Source organism: Salmo trutta, chromosome 1 (genome assembly GCF_901001165.1).
Source record: "Salmo trutta chromosome 1, fSalTru1.1, whole genome shotgun sequence".
Classification (NCBI taxonomy): domain Eukaryota; kingdom Metazoa; phylum Chordata; class Actinopteri; order Salmoniformes; family Salmonidae; genus Salmo; species Salmo trutta.
This window is the reverse complement of record NC_042957.1, coordinates 62,451,009-62,470,904: the sequence shown is the minus strand read 5'-3', so window position 1 is coordinate 62,470,904 and position 19,896 is coordinate 62,451,009.

Sequence of the window (19,896 nt, the reverse complement as noted above, 5' to 3'; positions counted from 1 at the left end):
TATTTTGCAGATGAGCCCTGAATTACATAAATTACAGAAAATACACAATTCAAAATATACATACAAAATGCAAGCATAAAGAAAAACAAATGTATTCATCATTAAAAAGGTCCTCAATCAGCTTTCTGAATTGCCCTAGAGGAAACAGAACATCAAATTGAAGAACATTTTGAAGATTGTTCCACAAATAAGGTGCAAGAAACTAAAAGCTGATTTACTTAACTCAGTAGAGACCAAAGGAATTTCCAGAGTTAGCCATTCCTGAGACTGGGTGAGATAACTCCTATGTCTAAAGTTAAGTAATGATGTTAGGTACAGTGGGATTTTTTGTAAAAGGGCATTATAAATGAAAACATAGCAAAGTATCAACCTTAGTATGATGAAGGGAATACTTCTGAAACAACCACTGAGTCAATCCCAATTAAAATTGTAATACATTTTTAATAGTGAGGGTATTGCATTATACCTAAAGTATATCTGTTCTTATCCTACAGTAGACCTATGTTATGTCTATTGATTGACACTATAGTGCATCTATACTCAACATAAAAAGAAACGTCCTCTCAATGTCAACTGCGTTTATTTTCAGCAAACTTAACATGTGTAAATATTTGTATGAACATAACAAGATTCCACAACTGAGACATAAACTGAACAAGTTCCACAGACATGGGACTAACAGAAATTGAATAATGTGTCCCTGAACAAAGGGGGGGGGGTCAAAATAAAAAAACAGTCAGTATTTGGTGTGGCCACCAGCTGCATTAAGTACTGCAGTGCATCTCCTCCTCATGGACTGCACCAGATTTGCCAGTTCTTGCTGTGAGATGTTACCCCACTCTTCCACCAAGGCACCTGCAAGTTCCCAGACATTTCTGGGGGGAATGGCCCTAGCCCTCACCCTCCGATCCAACAGGTCCCAGACGTGCTCAATGGGATTGAGATTCTGGCCATGGCAGAACACTGACATTCCTGTCTTGCAGGGAATCACACACAGAACGAGCAGTATGGCTGGTAGAATTATCATGCTGGAGGGTCATGTCAGGATGAGCCTGCAGGAAGGGTACCACATGAGGGCGGAGGTTGTCTTCCCTGTAACTCACAGCATTGAGATTGTCTTCAATGACAACAAGCTCAGTCCGATGATGCTGTGACACACCGCCCCAGACCATGGCGAATCCTCCACCTCCAAATCGGTCCCGCTCCAGAGTATAGGCATCGGTGTAACGCTCATTCCTTCGACGATAAACGCGAATCCGACCATCACCTCTGGTGAGACAAAACTGCGACTCGTCAGTGAAGAGCACTTTTTGCCAGTCCTGTCTGGTCCAGCGACGATGGGTTTGTGTCCATAGGGCGATGTTGTTGCCGGTTATGTCTGGTGTGGACCTGCCTTACAACAGGCCTACAAGCCCTCAGTCCAGCCAATTGAGGACAGTCTGAGCACTAATGGAGGGATTGTGTGTTCTTGGTGTAACTTGGGCAGTTGTTGTTGCCATCCTCTACCTGTCCCGCAGGTGTGATGTTCGGATGTACCGATCCTGGGCAGGTGTTGTTACACATGGTCTGCCACTGTCAGGACGATAAGCCGTCCGTCCTGTCTCACTGTAGCTCTGTCTTAGACGTTAGACACAGTACGGACATTGCAATTTATTGCCCTGGCCACATCTGTAGTCCTCATGCCTCTTTGCAGCATGTCTAAGGCACGTTCACGCAGATGAGCAGGGACCCTGGGCATCTTTCTTTTGGTGTTTTTCAAAGTCAGCAGAAAGGCCTCTTCAGTGTCCTAAGTTTTCATAACTGTGACCTTAATTGCCTACTGTCTGTAAACTGTTTGTGTCTTAACAACCATTCCACAGGTGCATGTTCATTAATTGTTTATGGTTCATTGAAAAAGCATGGGAAACTGTGTTTAAACCCTTTACAATGAAGATCTGTGAAGTTATTTGGATTTTTACGAATTATCTTTGAAAGACAGGGTCCTGAAAAAGGGAAGTTTCTTTTTTTGCTGAGTTTATATATGAACTCTGAGTGATCAGGATTTTACATCATGATGTCATGGGGGAGGGGTTGATGACACTTAGGTAAGGGGTCAATCAATAATTCATCATAAAATGGGCAGGAGATGTACCTATCACATGACACTTAGTCTGAAACAATTCTTGATCCGTCTCATAAGACATAGAAATTGACCAAAGAACTGGAAGAACTTTGGGAAACCTTGGAGAATTTCTTCATAAATATTGATAGATATACCTTGTCTTAGTTGTTATGTTTAACATATCAAGGATAATCGTCAATCAAAGACAGTCACTGTCCTCGATAGATGAATGTCTAATATGACATTTACAGTATGTGATTCCACTATACTTTCTGACACTCCTCACCTCGGGGAAATATGCACCTGTACATGTAGTTCTGTTTATAAATTGCTTATTTTTGCTCTCAGGGGAATATAATACTTCAGTAGATGTTACACTGTTGTATTGATGCTCTACTGCCCTCTGTTGATTCTGCTGTCAGTTAGACTTTCTGAGGGGTTTTTGTACAGATCCTCCACTCACTCACACCGCTGTGTCTCTCCTGCACAGTAATACACAGCAGAGTCCTCTGCTCTCAGACCAGACAGCTTCAGATACACCATGCTGTTAGAATTCTCTCTGGTGACTTTTATCCGTCCTTCAATATCTTTTGAATAGATTGTTTTGCTGGCATCATAATAGATCAATCCCATCTAGTCCAGTGCTTTTCCTGCAGGTTGTCTTATCCAGTGCATGCCATGACTACTAAATGTAAAGCTAGATCCCTTACTGGAAAGGCTTTCTCAGGACTGGACCGGAGGGAATGACTCCAGACTCTGGACATTTAAACCTGATGGAAGGAAAGAGATATTAAAGTAATGGAAGTTATAACAAAATATTGTCAATTTTCAGTCATTCCTCATAGTAAAAGTAGTTGATAAAGGAGTAGGTGGCTGCAGGACTCATAGTGCAGACAGAGAGAGAGAGAGAGAGCAGCAGAAGGTAGAGTTTGCCCATCATACTGAGGTTGGAGACATGAACTCAGCTGTTCCACACAAGACAACCAAGTCAGCAGCAGAACATAAGTATATATGAACTCGGAGGGATCTAGATTTACATCATGATGTTATTGGGGAGGGACAGATGACTCTGAGATCAGAAGTCAATTTATGGCTCATCAGTAGGGCCAGGAGTTGTCCTTCATCACCTGACCTGACCTGGTGAAAACATATATATATATTTTTTTACTTAGTCAGAAAAACCTCCAGGGCCTACTCACCACACACATAACTGACTCAAGGACAGGAGGAATTGTGGGGAACATGATGATTATTTAAATATTTGTCATCTTCATTAACTCATTTAATTGTGGATTATTTGAAATGGCATATACTGTGTAGACATCCATTCGTCAAGGAGAGAATTGAAAATGTATTGAAAAGTACATACGTAAAAGGCATAGGTGAAAAAAACTGTACAGTAATATTCATAGGACCTGTTCCCAATGGGGGCAGTTTAGCAAAATCAGTAAAAAAAAAGTCTGTTTTACATTTATACTTTCTATCATGAATGAACACAGCTTAATGAGATTCAACACCTCACATAGCCTGTACTTTGTTTTATTTCTGCATACATTTGTATTGATGATGTAATTAAGCAATAAGGCACAAGAGGCCGTGTTATGTGCTGAATACAGTCACAGGTAACTTACTTTGTTCAGCCTGAAGCGATAGCCCAAGCGTTGCTGAAGCCTGTCAAATCTTACAGCGTCTAGATAGGTTTTTTATCTATCAGCTAACCACATTCTATGTTATAGCAGTTTACATTGAATGAGGAATTAGTAATTTAATAGGATCTCTATGGAAATCTGTCAGTTGATGACACAGTCGATGACGTGGCACGCAACCATTGTTTGATGCATGCAACTTCTGAGCAGGGGAACATGACCATTCTCTCTACAGGGGAGTTTTCATTTCAAAGTGAAACAAATCTTCTGAGGTCTGACAGGCAGACAGCTAGGCTTATTTTAACCCCGCTTGTCATAGGCGTCGTAAGGATTGGACCAAGGCACAGCGGGTAAAGTACTCATCTTCTTAATTTATTAGAAATAACACTTTAACAAAAGAAACAAACGACAAAACAGTCCCATAAGGTGCACAGACTATACAGGAAATAACCACCCACAAAACACAAGTGAAACAAACACAACTAAATATGGCCTCCAATTAGCGACAACGACAACCAGCTGGCTCTAATTGGAGGTCATTGCCAAAAACCCAACATAGAAATAGAAAACTAGATATAAACATAGAAATAGATAACATAGAACCTAAACACAAAAACACCGAAACATACAAAACAAACACCCCCTGCCAAGCCCTGACCAAACTACAATGACAAATAACCCCTTTTACTGGTCAGGACGTGACAGTACCCTCCCCCCCAAAGGTGCAGATCCCGAATGCACCTCAAAAACAAAAACCCCACAAAAACAACCCCAAACTTAAAGGAGGGAAGGGAGGGTGGCCACCATCAACGACGGTCCCTGTGCTACACCCCACCTTCCCAATCCTCCCACTACGGAGGTGGCTCTGGCTCTGGGCGTAGCTCCCATTCAGAAGACTCTGGGCTGCGCTGCATCGCTGGAGACTCCGGGCTGCAGACTGCCCATCCCGTCCGGACCCAGTCTCAGTGGGATGCGTCTCTCCCTTCCCAAGGAATATGATGGGACGGCAGCACAGTGCCAGGGATTCCTGCTACAACTGGACCTCTACCTGGCCACTGTGCACCCAGCTCCCTCGGAAAGGGAGAAAGTGTCTGCCCTCGTCTCATGCCTCTTGGGGAGAGCTCTGGAGTGGGCAAACCCCATGTGGGAGATGAAGAGGCGGCTTTGGACCTCTTCGGGGAGTTCAACCGTCGTTTCCGGGCCGTCTTCGACCATCCACCCGAAGGTAGAGTAGCGGGGGAACGGCTCTTTCATTTGAGTCAGGGGAGGAGGAGTGCCATGGAATTCGCCCTGGAATTCCGGACCTTGGCCGCCGGAACAGGCTGGAACGACAGGGCCCTCATCGACCACTATCGGTGCAGCCTACGCGAGGACGTCCGACGTGAGCTGGCCTGCAGGGATGCCACCATCTCCTTCGACCAACTGGTGGATTTGTCCATCCGGGTTGGATAACCTGCTGGTCACCCGCAGACGTCCAGAGGGGACTGTCGGTGCCATCTTCCAGCACCCCCACTCCGGTGCCCATGGAGTTGGGAGGGGCTGCGCGTAGGGAGACTGGAGGAGCAGCCATCACGTGCACCATCTGTGGCCGCAGAGGGCACACTGCTGGTCGGTGCCGTGTCGGTTCCTCTGGGAGTAGAGGCAACAGGCAGGGCACTCTGGCGTCACCCCAGGTGAGTCTGCACCACACTCATCCAGAGTCCTCTGTTGACCACCTGTTTGTACCTGTTTGTTTCCATGATTTTTCCCCGCATTCTAAGCTTAAGGCACTCGTCGATTCAGGCGCAGCTGCGAATTTTATCGACAGAGCATTAGCCCTTAGTTTAGGGATCCCCATTATTCCTGTAGTTAGACCTTTCCCGGTTCACGCTCTAGATATTCCACCGTTAGGGTCAGGGTTGATTAGGGAGGCCACCGCTCCTCTGGGTATGGTGACGCAGGAGGGGCACAAGAAGAGAATTAGTCTCTTCCTTATTGACTATCCTGCATTTCCAGTGGTGCTAGGCCTACCCTGGTTAGTTTGTCATGACCCCACTGTTTCTTGGCCACAGAGGGCTCTCACGGGGTGGTCGCGGGAGTGCTCGGGGAGGTGTTTAGGGGTGTCTGTTGGTGCTACTATGGTGGAAAGTCCAGACCAGGTCTCCACCGTGCGCATTCCCCTAGAATATGCCGATTTGTCTATCGCCTTCTGTATAAAGAAGGCGACTCAATTACCACCTCATCGGCTGGGGGATTGTGCGATAAATCTCCTGGTAGACGCTGCGCTTCCCAGGAGTCACGTGTATGCCCTGTCGCAAGCAGAGACAGTGGCTATGGAGACATATGTCTCTGAATCCCTGCGTCAGGGGTACATTCGGTCATCCACTTCACCTGCCTCCTTGAGTTTCTTTTTTGTTAAGAAGAAGGATGGAGGTCTACGCCCGTGCATTGATTATGGAGGTCTAAATCAAATCACAGTGAGGTACAGTTACCCGCTACCTCTTATTGCCACGGCGATTGAATCAATGCATGGGGCGAGCTTCTTCACGAAACTGGATCTAGGAGTGCGTATAACCTGGTGCGAATCCGGGAGGGGGACGAGTGGATGACAGCGTTTAGTACCACCTCAGGGCATTATGAGTACCTCGCCATGCCGTACGGGTTGATGAATGCTCCATCAGTTTTCCAATCCTTTGTAGACAAGATTTTCAGGGACCTGCTCGGGCAGGGTGTAGTGGTGTATATCGATGACATTCTGATATACTCCGCTACACGCGCCGAGCATGTGCCCTTGGTACGCAAGGTACTTGGACGACTGTTACATTTACATTACATTTACGTAATTTAGCAGACGCTCTTATCCAGAGCGACTTACAGTAGTGAATGCATACATTTCATTTCATACATTTTTGTTTCTGTGCTGGCCCCCCGTGGGAATCGAACCCACAACCCTGGCGTTGCAAACACCATGCGTTGCAAACACCATGCTCTACCAACTGAGCTACAGGGAAGGCAAACTGGGAAGGCTAACTGTTGGAGCATGACCTGTACGTCAAGGCCGAGAAATGCCTGTTCTTTCAGCAGGTTGTCTCCTTCCTAGGGTATCGCATTTCCACATCAGGGGTGGAGATGGAGAGTGACCGCATTGCAGCCGTGCGTAATTGGCCGACTCCCACCATGGTTAAGGAGGTGCAGCAATTTTTAGGGTTTGCCAATTACTACCGGAGATTTATCTGGGTTTTGGCCAGGTGACTGCTCCCATTACCTCACTGCTGAAGGGGGGTCCCGTACGGTTGCAGTGGTCGGCTGAGGCGGACAGGGATTTTGGGCAGCTAAGAGCTCGGTTTACTTCGGCTCCCGTGCTGGCCCATCCGGATCCCTCTTTGGCGTTCATAGTGGAGGTGGACACGTCCGAGGCTGGGATAGGAGCTGTGCTCTCACAGTGCTCGGGTACACCACCAAAACTCCGCCCCTGTGCTTTCTCGAAGAAGCTCAGCCCAGCAGAGCCTAACTATGAAGTGGGGGACTGGGAGCTGTTGGCTGTGGTTAAAGCATTGAAGGCGTGGAGACCTTGGCTTAAGGGGGCTAAACACCCTTTTCTCATCTGGACTGACCACCGCAACCTGGAGTACATCCGAGCAGCAAGGAGACAGAATCCTCGTCATGCAAGGTGGGCCATGTTCTTTACCGTTTTGTGTTTACCCTATCTTACAGACCAGGTTCCCAGAATACAAAGGCAGATGCACTCGGGTTTTCACCCCGAGAGTACCGGGCAGGTAGAGAGAGTTAACCAGGATGTGGGCAGGTTTCTGGGGTCCTATTGCCAGGACCGGCCGGGGGAGTGGGCGGCGTTCGTGCCCTGGGCCGAGATGGCACAGAACTCGCTTCGCCACTCCTCCACTAACCTCTCCCTCTTTCAGTGCGTATTGGGGTACCAGCCGGTTCTGGCGCAATGGCATCAGGGTCAGACCGAGGCTCCTGCGGTTGACGACTGGTTCAGGTGCGCGGAGGAGACATAGGAGGCCGCCCATGTTCACCTCCAGCGAGCTGTGCTTCGCCAGAAGAACAGCGCGGACCGTCACCGCAGTGAGACCCCGGTGTTCGCACCGGGGGACCGGGTCTGGCTCTCGACCCGAAACCTGCCCCTCCGCCTGCCGTGCCAGAAGCTGGGTCCGCGGTTTGTGGGGCCATTCAAAGTCCTGAGGAGGGTGAACGAGGTGTGTTAAAGTTTACAGCTTCCCTCTGATTACCGTATTAACCCCTCGTTCCATGTGTCTCTCCTCAGGCCGGTGGTGGCTGGTCCGCTCCAGGAATCTGAGGTGTGGGAGGTCCCTCCGGCCCCTCTGGACATCGACATCGAGCGTACTCCGTTTGTTCCATCCTGGATTCGAGGTGTCGGGCAGGGGGCCTTTAGTACCTCGTGGAGTGGGAGGGGTACAGTCAGAGGAGAGGTGTTGAGTTCCGGTTGCGGATGTATTGGACCCCGAACTGCTGCGGGAGTTTCACCGTCGCCGGCCGGATCGCCCTGCGCCTCGCCCTCCGGGTCATCCCGCGAGGCCGGTGTCGGCGTGCCGCTGGAGCCACGCGTCAAGGAGGGGGGGGGGGGGGGGCACTGTCACGACTTCCCCCAAAGTCGGCTCCTCTCCTTGTTCGGGCAGCGTTCGGCGATCGACGTCACCGGCTTTCTAGCCATCGCCGCTCCATTTCTCATATTCCATTGGTTTTGTCTTGTTCCATTACACACCTGGTTTCCATTCCATAATTACTGCATGTATTTAGTCCTCTGTTTCCCCTCCATGTCTTTTTGTGTACTTGTTTGTTTGTGATGTGGATTATTGTCGGGCGCATTACTTTTGCCATGTTCTGTGTTTTTGGCACATTACTGTTTTTATGTGCTGTATTTTGTGGAACGGAATTAAAGTGCGCCTGTTCACTACACTCTGCTCTCCGGCACCTGACTTCGCCTCCCGTACACACCCTTGACACAACAACTTTTTCTAATCATAATTTGTCATTTTCTCCAACATCTGCAGTACATCACTGTTGTGTGTTTAATAAAAAATATATGTCACTGCACTTTTACAATGATACTGTACATTGGTATTTTTTGGGGGTTAATCAAGATTATTATTTCCGAAAAATGGCTTTATCAGAGTGCAGGTGTATCCTGGGTGGAAGTCATGCTTTGAACTAATATACCCAACACTCATTTTGATAGACATGCCTTTTAAAACACATTCTTAAACACTCTCCCCTATACAGAATTATAATGAAGACATAGTAAAGTATTTCGGGGTAGGTACCCAGAACAGCCATGAGAAACCTCATAGAGCAATTTATTACTTTAGTTAAGGACTCATTGTTCAATGCAATTCTTGAAAAGTTTGTTATATTTATTACCAACACAAACACGAATATGGTCTGTCAATAACATTGTGTGTGATGAGTAGCAGTGAATGACTGAAAATATTAAATAATATAATTAAAACAACTGTTAACAAGGTCTATCATATAAATGAAACCGTGATTAAAATATTTGATTCTTTGATCCATCTCACCATTTATTCAAACCAAATGCAAATCGTGTTCATGTGGTTGAAACATTGCATGGTTACCAGCCATCAGCTGGCTTCTACAAAATACAGTTTCTCCTCAGCTGAAACAAGGTAGTGAGAGTAAGATCATGAAAGTGCAGTCCCTGAGATACTTAACTGTCTATCTGAATCATGAGAGATGCTAAACTGGGACCCTGAAACACCCAGGTGACAGACTGGAGTTCACCAAGCGTGGTGTCCCACAGCTGTGAGGGTCACAGAGGGGAAGAGAGAGGGGTGGGGTGTGTGAGAGAAACAAACAGAACTGAGAAAGGGAGAGCAGGGCCGGTTTGGAACTGAGTGCATTATCAAACATAAACCCTTAGATTATGGAATGGATGCATTAATATTTACTTCAGTTTGACCAAAATCATGGAAAATATGGTGTTTCTGTGCGACTTAAAGCATACAAACTATGACAAAAGTAACTACAAATATGTTTATTCCATACTCTAAGTATGTACGATTAAATAATCAGTTTATATTGATATGTTCAGTCAATTTGATCAGAATCTGTGACTAATTGGCTACTTGTAAATTTTACCTTTAAAAATGACGTTACAGTTTCAATATATCAGGCCTAGAAAGTCCAATTCTAATGAGATAAAGTTCTCCAGGTTAAATTTTCTCAGAGGGTCTACGTCATCGGAGAATGGTCCTTGGTGATGCTACAGACCACAACTGGAGCTGAAAACATCTGCATTTTCATCGTTTCTGTATTTTTGCATGTCTTAACTGTTTGAAACTGTTTGAAAAGTAACAGTCCACTTTAGATGGAGTGCTCTGTCCATAACAAGTCCTGAGACAGGATACACTGGGGCTTAAGTTTTGTTAACATGTCTCGACACGTTCAACATTCATTGGTTCTACTTAACAGAAACATAGAACACAATAGCAGAATAGCAACCAATGAAGAGAAAATGAAGAGAAAATGAAGATGAAAATATGACCATTCAAATTCATAGCAGTGAAATGCTCTCCCATATGGGTCCAGAGTGTAGTCAGGGTGCAGACAGTACAATTCTGTCAACCCTCATGTCCATGGAGGGGTTTTGTATTGATGTTTATCACTGTGGCCATTCCCATACACAGTGACTCACACCATGACAAAAACCCATGTCACATACAGCCACAGAATCCTCCGTTAAACTCACTGAAACCTACAATGTCTCCATGTGGACAATGATTTTTCCAATCCTGTCATTTACAACAACCATTGAAGTTCAATTCAAGCAAATGTTTTGATCACATGATTTACAGCGTACAGAAAATAGTTGTTCCCCAGTGTATGCCTGCTTTAAAGTATTTAATGTTGAGATTTCTTTGTCTGAAGTAGGCCTGAAGAGTATGGACATTTGTTTGAGTTGATAATGTGTATAAATTTGAGTTTGAGTTTATTTATTTTTACAGGGACAGTACACATTAATCAACATTTCAGTAAAAGTGCAGGTTTTAGCCAGCCGGCTGATTTTCAACCGCAGTCCCTGGGTAGGTTATTATAAACAATTACAATACATACAATCAATGAGCAGTGAGCACACGCAGAGCAACATAGGACAAGTAAGACGTAGCATACAGACAGAGTAACATAGGACAAAAAGCAAAAAGACAAAATCGATAAAAGCAACAAAGTGTTTCCACACCTCACAAGCTACATACAACAGACAACATGGAAAGCGGCAATACACAGCTAGAGATTATGTTCACAAATCTGATTGACCTTTAGCCATGTCTTCATGTTTTTTGTGAATGTGTGATAGGTGGTGCAGTTATGTGTGTCTGATGGCAGTGTATTCCAGACATGGGAAGCTCTCATAGAGAAAGCGGATTTACTAAAGGTGCTTTTCCTTAAGGGAATTATACAGTCACCTCTCATGGCAGACCTTGTGGATCTGCTGCCATATGTTTGGGTTTCCTGTTTAACAAAAATACTGAGTGGAGGGGGAGCCAGGCCATTTAGGATCTTGAATACAAGACATGCGTCGGTGTATTGCACAAGATTTTCCCAACAGAGGAGCTCATGCTTTCTGAGGATGTAACAGTGATGATGGCTATTGAGCTTCCTATCAAGCACTTTGAGAGCCTGTTTGTAGAGAGACTGAATGGGTTTTAATGTTGTACAGCAAGCTTGGGCCCAACTAGTCAAGCAGTATGTTAAGTGGGGGAGTATCATTGTCACAACGGATGGCTTGTGGATTCAGGAGAGGTGGAGTCAGGCGCAGGAGACAGAATGATTCCGTGAATAAATTGTAATAAAATATCCACACGGAAAATATGCAAAAGTATGGAGTGCAAGGTGTGCAAAAAGAAACGCACCACCCTTAAAAGAACGTAACCAGGGACGCAGCCCAAAACGAACAACGTAACTCCAAAAGGGAAAACACAGAACCTCATAACAAAAACAACCCTGACAAAGAATAATCCCGCACAAACAACAAACCTAACTAGCTAGCCTAAATACCCTTCCCCACTAACAACTAACACAAAACAGGTGCGCAACTAACCTAGGCCTAACTAACAGAACGTGAAACATAAATCGATGGCAGCTAGTAGGCCGGCGACGACGACCGCCGAGCGCCGCCCGGGCGAGGAGGGGCGCCACCTTCCGTAGGTGTCGTGACAATCATAGATTTGAAGTACAGTTTTGCTACCTCTGTAGTCAAACAATTTCGAATGAATCGGAAATTAGCTAGGTTGAATTTGGTTATTTGAATTACCTTTTTCACCTGCTTTTTAAAAGAGAGGTTGGAATTAAGTATGATGCCAAGGTACTTAAAATCAGATACCACCTGGAGCTTCTCCCCTGACACATAGACCTCTGGCTCAGTAGCATCTGTTGCCTTCTTTGTGAAGAACATGCAGACAGTTTTTTTCACATTGAGATGCAAACACGAGTCACTGAGCCACTTTTTTAACCTGGACCATTACAGTAGTGAGTTCTTGTGCAGCTTGTTGTTTGCTCTTTGCATGCACATATATTACTGTATCATCTGCATACATTGGAACTTCAGACCCAGTACAGACAGAAGGCAGATCATTAATGTACAGGCTGAACAGGAGGGGCCCCAGTATTGACCCTTGGGGCACGCCCACATCGTAGCTAAGAGTGGGCGACAGCTCATTGCTCACTCTGACACACTGAGTTCTGCCTTCAAGGTATGATTTCATCCACCAATTTTGGGATTAGAATCTCATGGTTAACAGTATAAAAAGCCTTCCTTAGGTCCAGAAGCACAGCCCCAACAAATGTACCAGCACATTTATGTTAGCTGCCTATAGACAATCAGAATGTGTATGTCTGTGTTCCTTAGCTGTCAGCACTCTCACACTCTGTGCTTGGTAGAGGTGGAATGTTTTTGTCATGGACTGTATCATTGTGACCCGCTATATGGCACAGTGTTTTAACCCTGTACAAAAACCTCCCCACCACTCTGTGCACAGCCAAAGATGGAATAAACATGTGCAACTTTTCACAACAACCATAACATGATATTTTGCTTTTGATCTGATGAACAGTATGTACAATGATGTTTTACTACTTATTATTTCAACTTTTGCTCTGTCAGGAATTTTGACCATTACAATGATTAAAGAACATTGCTGAGGGCAGTTTTATACACAGTAATTAAGTTCATTTTTTGTTCTTATTTAAAGTAAAAAATATTTTTTATTTAAAATAAATTCTTTCTGTTGTCAGAATCCAATAATTAACGTAGCTGTTTAAATGAGATGAAGTAGGTAGCCATTTTCCTCCACAGTGGTTTTTGTTATGACGTGTAACACTGTGCCCTTGTAGTTATCATGATGACACACACCCATGCAAAAACCTATCCACACACCAGACCAATACATCTATCAGGTACCTGTCATATTTACCTGTAGTCATCACAAATCTCTCTGATTCAATGAATTATCTTAGTTTGTCCTCAGCCAATAGAGATGATCTTATGAGATATTATAATCCAAATGTATATGAAGAAATGCCAGTTCGTTCTCACCGTCCATTGTGTCTGAAGGATAGTGTGCACAGATGAGCATGATTAATAATACAAATAAAATACAACTTAGAGCGAGTTATGCAGCATCTCTTTAGGTTGTAAAATAAATGTTCTTTGTACTACAGGAATATGAATGAGAATTTGTAAGAATGTGGAGTGTGTTACATATTATGGTACAGTATTGGGACATCATACTGTAGAACAGTGGTACTCTAAGAAGGGGCAGTGACCCCTAGGTGGGTGACAGAGGTATCGCGTGTCCATATGTGGCGTAGTTTTGACTGGGTGGTTTTGGTGCAACTGCCCCAGCAATTTCAGTCACATTGCCTCTCGAGCACAATAATAAACAGCAGAATGTTCTGATCTCAGACTCTTGGCCTCTATGAACTGGCTACTTGTAGAGACGTCCTCAGTCAGGATGAACTGGCCTTTCAGGGATTCTGAGTAGTCTGGAGCATCTGTTGAACCAGAGTTAACTCTCCCAATCCACTCCAGACTTTTGCCTGGTTTCTGGCTCATCCAGTTCATTTAACAGCTTGTCATATCAAACCCAGAGATTTTACTGGACAATTAAACAGTGTCTTCAGGTCTTTTCACCTGAGAAGGTGACTGATACATCTCATCACACCAAACTCCTGCAAACATTACGGAGGCCATTGTATATATTATTAATTCAACAGATGTAACTTTTCTGATTAAAATGTACTGGCTTCATTCTCACCCAATATGCATGCTAGTGTGAAAATAACAATCCCACAGCTGTTCAAAATCATTCTGGTTTCTGAAATGTCACATAACTCTAGTAACTATTGTATGAGTTGAATGATGAGTTGGCAACATGCTGCTTTATATACAGAGGGGGAAGGGAAGTAAGTTTGCATAGCTCGCCCTCTGGAGGTTGGCCACAGCTGGCACTGGGCTATTAACCTTATCTCCTGTCGGTTCTACACCTATCACTGAAATTGTTTTCAGTGATGTTTTATATATATTTTCAAAATTGTAGAATAATAGTGAAGACATCAAAACAATGAAATAACAAATTTGGAATAATGTATTAACCAAAAAAGTATTAAACAAATGAAAATATACTTTATATTTGAGATACTTCAAATAGACACCCTTTTTTCGTTCCCAAGATGGCGTAGAAGTGCAGCCGTGTTTTGTTTGTCCTCTCGTGTACTTTGTATTTTTCGTCATTTTTTGTATATATTTTTATTTTTATTTTCAATCTCTTTCCATTTTAACTCAATTATACCTTCCGGTAACCTGCCTCACCCAATGTGAAACAGAACAGCTATTATTTTTTATTTTTAGACCTTATAGCAAGAGCCATCTAGCCATCAGAAGCTAACCAGCTAATTTAGCTACAAGCTATTTAGTCATTGTTAGCCACTGCTAGCGGCCTTTACCTTCTGCACAGATACCAGCCCTATTTTTTTATCTTGAATAATACTCACCAGCCTACCAGTATCGGACTGTCTCTCCACTACAACGCCGGATCCTTACCGTAAGCTCTGGACCTTGGCACCGGATCACCGCTGCTACCGAGTGGCTATAGTGGCTAACGCCCCATGCCCTGAAGCTAGCACCAGGTAGCCGTGAGCCAGACGCATCCCCCATCTAGCAAACTAAATTACTACATCTACAATACCTTTTTCGCCATCTGGCTTGGATCCTTTGTCGACACAGCGCCCCGCCACACCACCACAACTGGTCTGCCGACGAATACTCCATCCACTGTGCCTCCAACCGGCCTCCGTCGGACGTTGGAGCAGACGCTTCTACTAGCCCCGGGCTACTAACTTTAAGCGCCGTGTCACCCGCGTGCTAGCGTAGTAGCGTCTACTCCGCGGCCTCCCTGTTCCATCTACCGCTGCCCCCTGGACCCTATGATCACTTGGCTACATAGCTGATGCCTGCTGAACTGTCCATTAATCATGGTACTCGATTCTGTTTTTTATTTATTTATCTGTCGGCCCCAGCCACGAACTCAGGCTGTGTGTGTAGTTAACCAACCCTCTCTGCCCAGTCATCGCCATTTTACCTGTTGTTGTTGTTTTAGCTGATCAGCTGTTGTCTCACCCGTTGTTGTCTAGCTAGCTCTCCCAATCAACACCTGTGATTACTTTATGCCACGCTGTATGTCTCTCTCAAATGTCAATATGCCTTGTATACTGTTGCTTAGGTTAGTTATTGTTTTAGTTTACAATGGAGCCCCTAGTTCCACTCATCATACCTCTGTTACCTCCTTTGTCCCACCTCCCACACATGCGATGACCTCACCCATTATAACCAGCATGTCCAGAGATAAAACCTCTCTTATCATCACTCAGTGCCTGGGCTTACCTCCGCTGTACCCGCACCCCACCATACCCGTCTGCCCATTATGCCCTGAATCTATTCTACCACGCCCAGAAATCCGCTCCTTTTATTCTTTGTCCCCAACGCTCTAGGCGACCAGTTTTGATACCCTTTAGCCGTACCCTCATCCTACTCCTCCTCTGTTCCTCGGGTGATGTGGAGGTAAACCCAGGCCCTGCATGTCCCCAGGCACCCTCATTTGTTGACTTCGGTGATCGAAAAAGCCTTGGTTTCAACATCAGAAGCCTCCTCCCTAAGTTTGTTTTACTCACTGCTTTAGCACACTCCGCCAACCCTGATGTCCTTGCCGTGTCTGAATCCTGGCTTAGGAAGGCCACCAAAAATTCTGAGATTTCCATACCCAACTACAACATTTTTCGTCAAGATAGAACTGCCAAAGGGGAGGAGTTGCAATCTACTGCAGAGATAGCCTGCAAAGTTCTGTCATACTTTCCAGGTCTATACCCAAACAGTTCGAACTTCTAATTTTAAAAATGAATCTCTCCAGAAATAAGTCTCTCACTGTTGCCGCCTGCTATCAACCCCCCTCCACTCCCAGCTGTGCCCTGGACACCATTTGTGAATTGATCGCCCCCCATCTAGCCTCAGAGTTCGTTCTGTTAGGTGACCTAAACTGTGATATGCTTAACACCCCGGCAGTCCTACAACTTAAGCTAGATGCCCTCAATCTCACACAAATCATCAAGGAACCCACCAGGTACAACCCCAAATCCGTAAACATGGGCACCCTCATAGACGTTATCCTGACCAACTTGCCCTCCAAATACACCTCCGCTGTTTTCAATCAGGATCTCAGCGATCACTGCCTCATTGCCTGTATCCGCTATGGGTCCGCGGTCAAACGACCACCCCTCATCACTGTCAAACGCTCCCTAAAACACTTCTGCGAGCAGGCCTTTCTAATTGACCTGGCCCGGGTATCCTGGAAGGATATTGACCTCATCCCGTCAGTCGAGGATGCCTGGTCATTCTTTAAAAGTAATTTCCTCACCATCTTAGATAAGCATGCCCCGTTCAAAAAATGCAGAACTAAGAACAGATATAGCCCTTGGTTCACTCCAGACCCGACTGCCCTTGACCAGCACAAAAACATCCTGTGGCGGACTGCAATAGCATCGAATAGTCCCCGTGATATGCAACTGTTCAGGGAAGTCAGGAACCAATACACGCTGTCAGTCAGGAAAGCAAAGGCTAGCTTTTTCAAGCAGAAATTTGCATCCTGTAACTCTAACTCCAAAAAGTTTTGGGAGACTGTAAAGTCCATGGAGAACAAGAGCACCTCCTCCCAGCTGCCCACTGCACTGAAGCTAGGTAACACGGTCACCACCGATAAATCCATGATAATCGAAAATTTCAATAAGCATTTCTCAACGGCTGGCCATACCTTCCTCCTGGCTACTCCAACCCCGGCCAACAGCTCCGCCCCCCCCCTGCAGCTACTCGCCCAAGCCTCCCCAGCTTCTCCTTCACCCAAATCCAGATAGCAGATGTTCTGAAAGAGCTGCAAAACCTGGACCCATACAAATCAGCTGGGTTAGACAGTCTGGACCCTCTCTTTCTAAAACTATCCACTGCCATTGTTGCAACTCTCTTTCGTATCGTCCGAGATCCCTAAAGATTGGAAAGCTGCCGCGGTCATCCCCCTCTTCAAAGGGGGTGACACCCTAGACCCAAACTGTTACAGACCTATTTCCATCCTGCCCTGCCTATCCAAAGTCTTCGAAAGCCAAGTTAATAAACAGATCACTGACCATTTCGAATCCCACCGTACCTTCTCCGCTGTGCAATCCGGTTTCTGAGCCGGTCACGGATGCACCTCAGCCACGCTCAAGGTACTAAATGATATCATAACCACCATCGATAAAAGACAGTACTGTGCAGCCGTCTTCATCGACCTGGCCAAGGCTTTCGACTCTGTCAATCACCGTATTCTTATCGGCAGACTCAATAGCCTTGGTTTTTCTAACGACTGCCTCACCTGGTTCACCAACTACTTCTCAGACAGAGTTCAGTGTGTCAAATCGGAGGGCATGTTGTCCGGACCTCTGGCAGTCTCTATGGGGGTACCACAGGGTTCAATTCTCGGGCCGACTCTTTTCTCTGTATATATCAATGATGTCGCTCTTGCTGCGGGCGATTCCCTGATCCACCTCTACGCAGACGACATCATTCTGTATACTTCTGGCCCTTCCTTGGACACTGTGCTAACTAACCTCCAAACGAGCTTCAATGCCATATAACACTCCTTCCGTGGCCTCCAACTGCTCTTAAACACTAGTAAAACCAAATGCATGCTTTTCAACCGTTCGCTGCCCGCACCCGGCCGCCCGTCTAGCATCACCACCCTGGATGGTTCCGACCTAGAATATGCGGACCACTACAAATACCTAGGTGTCTGGCTAGACTGTAAACTCTCCTTCCAGACTCATATTAAACATCTCCAATCCAAAATCAAATCTAGAATCGGCTTTCTATTTCGCAACAAAGCCTCCTTCACTCACGCCGCCAAACTCACCCTAGTAAAACTGACTATCCTAGCGATCCTCAACTTCGGCGATGTCATCTACAAAATAGCTTCCAATACTTTACTCAGCAAACTGGATGCAGTCTATCACAGTGCCATCTGTTTTGTTACCAAATCACCTTATACCACCCACCACTGCAACCTGTATGCTCTAGTCGGCTGGCCCTCGCTACATATTCGTCGCCAGACCCACTGGCTCCAGGTCATCTATAAGACTATGCTTGGTAAAGCTCCACCTTATCTCAGTTCACTGGTCACGATAACAACACTCACCCGTAGCACACGTTCCAGCAGGTATATCTCACTGATCATCCCCAAAGCCAACACCTCATTTGGCCGCCTTTCATTCCAGTTCTCTGCTGCCAGTGACTGGAACGAATTGCAAAAATCGCTGAAGTTGGAGACTTTGATTTCCCTCACCAACTTTAAACATCAGCTATCTGAGCAGCTAACCGATCGCTGCAGCTGTACATAGCCCATCTGTACATTGCCCACCCTATCTACCTACCTCATCCCCTTACTGTTTTTATTTTATTTACTTTTCTGCTATTTTTGCACACCAGTATCTCTACATGCACATCTACATATGCTCATTTATCACTCCAGTGTTAATCTGCTAAATTGTAATTATTTGCTCCTATGGCCTATTTATTGCCTACCTCCTCATGCCTTTTGCACACTGTATATAGACTTTCTTTTTTCTACTGTATCATTGACTTGTTTATTGTGTTATTGGCTTGTTTGTTTACTCCATGTGTAACTCTGTGTTGTTGTCTGTGTCACACTGCTTTGCTTTATCTTGGCCAGGTCGCAATTGTAAATGAGAACTTGTTCTCAACTTGCCTACCTGGTTAAAGAAAGGTGAAAAAAAAATTGCCTTGATGTCAACTTTGTCTATGCAATCTCCATAGACAAACATTGGCAGCAGAATGGCCTTAGTGAAGATCTCAGTGACTTTCACTGTGCACCGTCATAGGATGCCACCTTTCTGGAGAGTAACATTTCTGCCCAGCTAGAGCTGCCCCGGTCAACTGTAAGTGCTGTTATTGTGAAGTGGAAACATCTTGTAACAATGGCTCAGCCCCGAAGTGGTAGGCCACACAAGCTCACAGAACGGGCAGCCGAGTGCAAAAGCGCAGAGCGTGTGAAAAAAGGACCTGTCCTCGGTTGCAACACTCACTACTGAGTTCCAAACTGCCTCTGGAAGCAATGTTAGCACAAAAACTGTTAATCAGGATCTTCAAGAAATGGGTTTCCATGGCCGAGCAGCCACACACAAGCCTAAGATAACCATAGGCTTGTAAAGCTCACCGCCATTGGACTCTGGAGTAGTGGAAACGTGTTCTCTGGAGTGATGAATCATGCTTCACCATCTGACAGTCCGATGTTTGAATTGAATTCATGACTTTTATGACATAGAAGTTCCAACCTATTGGTAATTGTGGAAAAATACATTGTGTGTGTAGTAGCCCAAATATCCCCAAGACATGCAACGACATGCTAACCTCTCACCATTACAATAACAGGGGGGTTCTAATTATTTGGGGGGTACGGTATTTGTGTGTCTGCAACTTTCATTCATAATTTTTCACGATTCATTCAGGACTGTCCGTAATCATGATAGCATCCACATTAATGTAGACGTGTTTATAAATGTATTCTGTTCTTATTT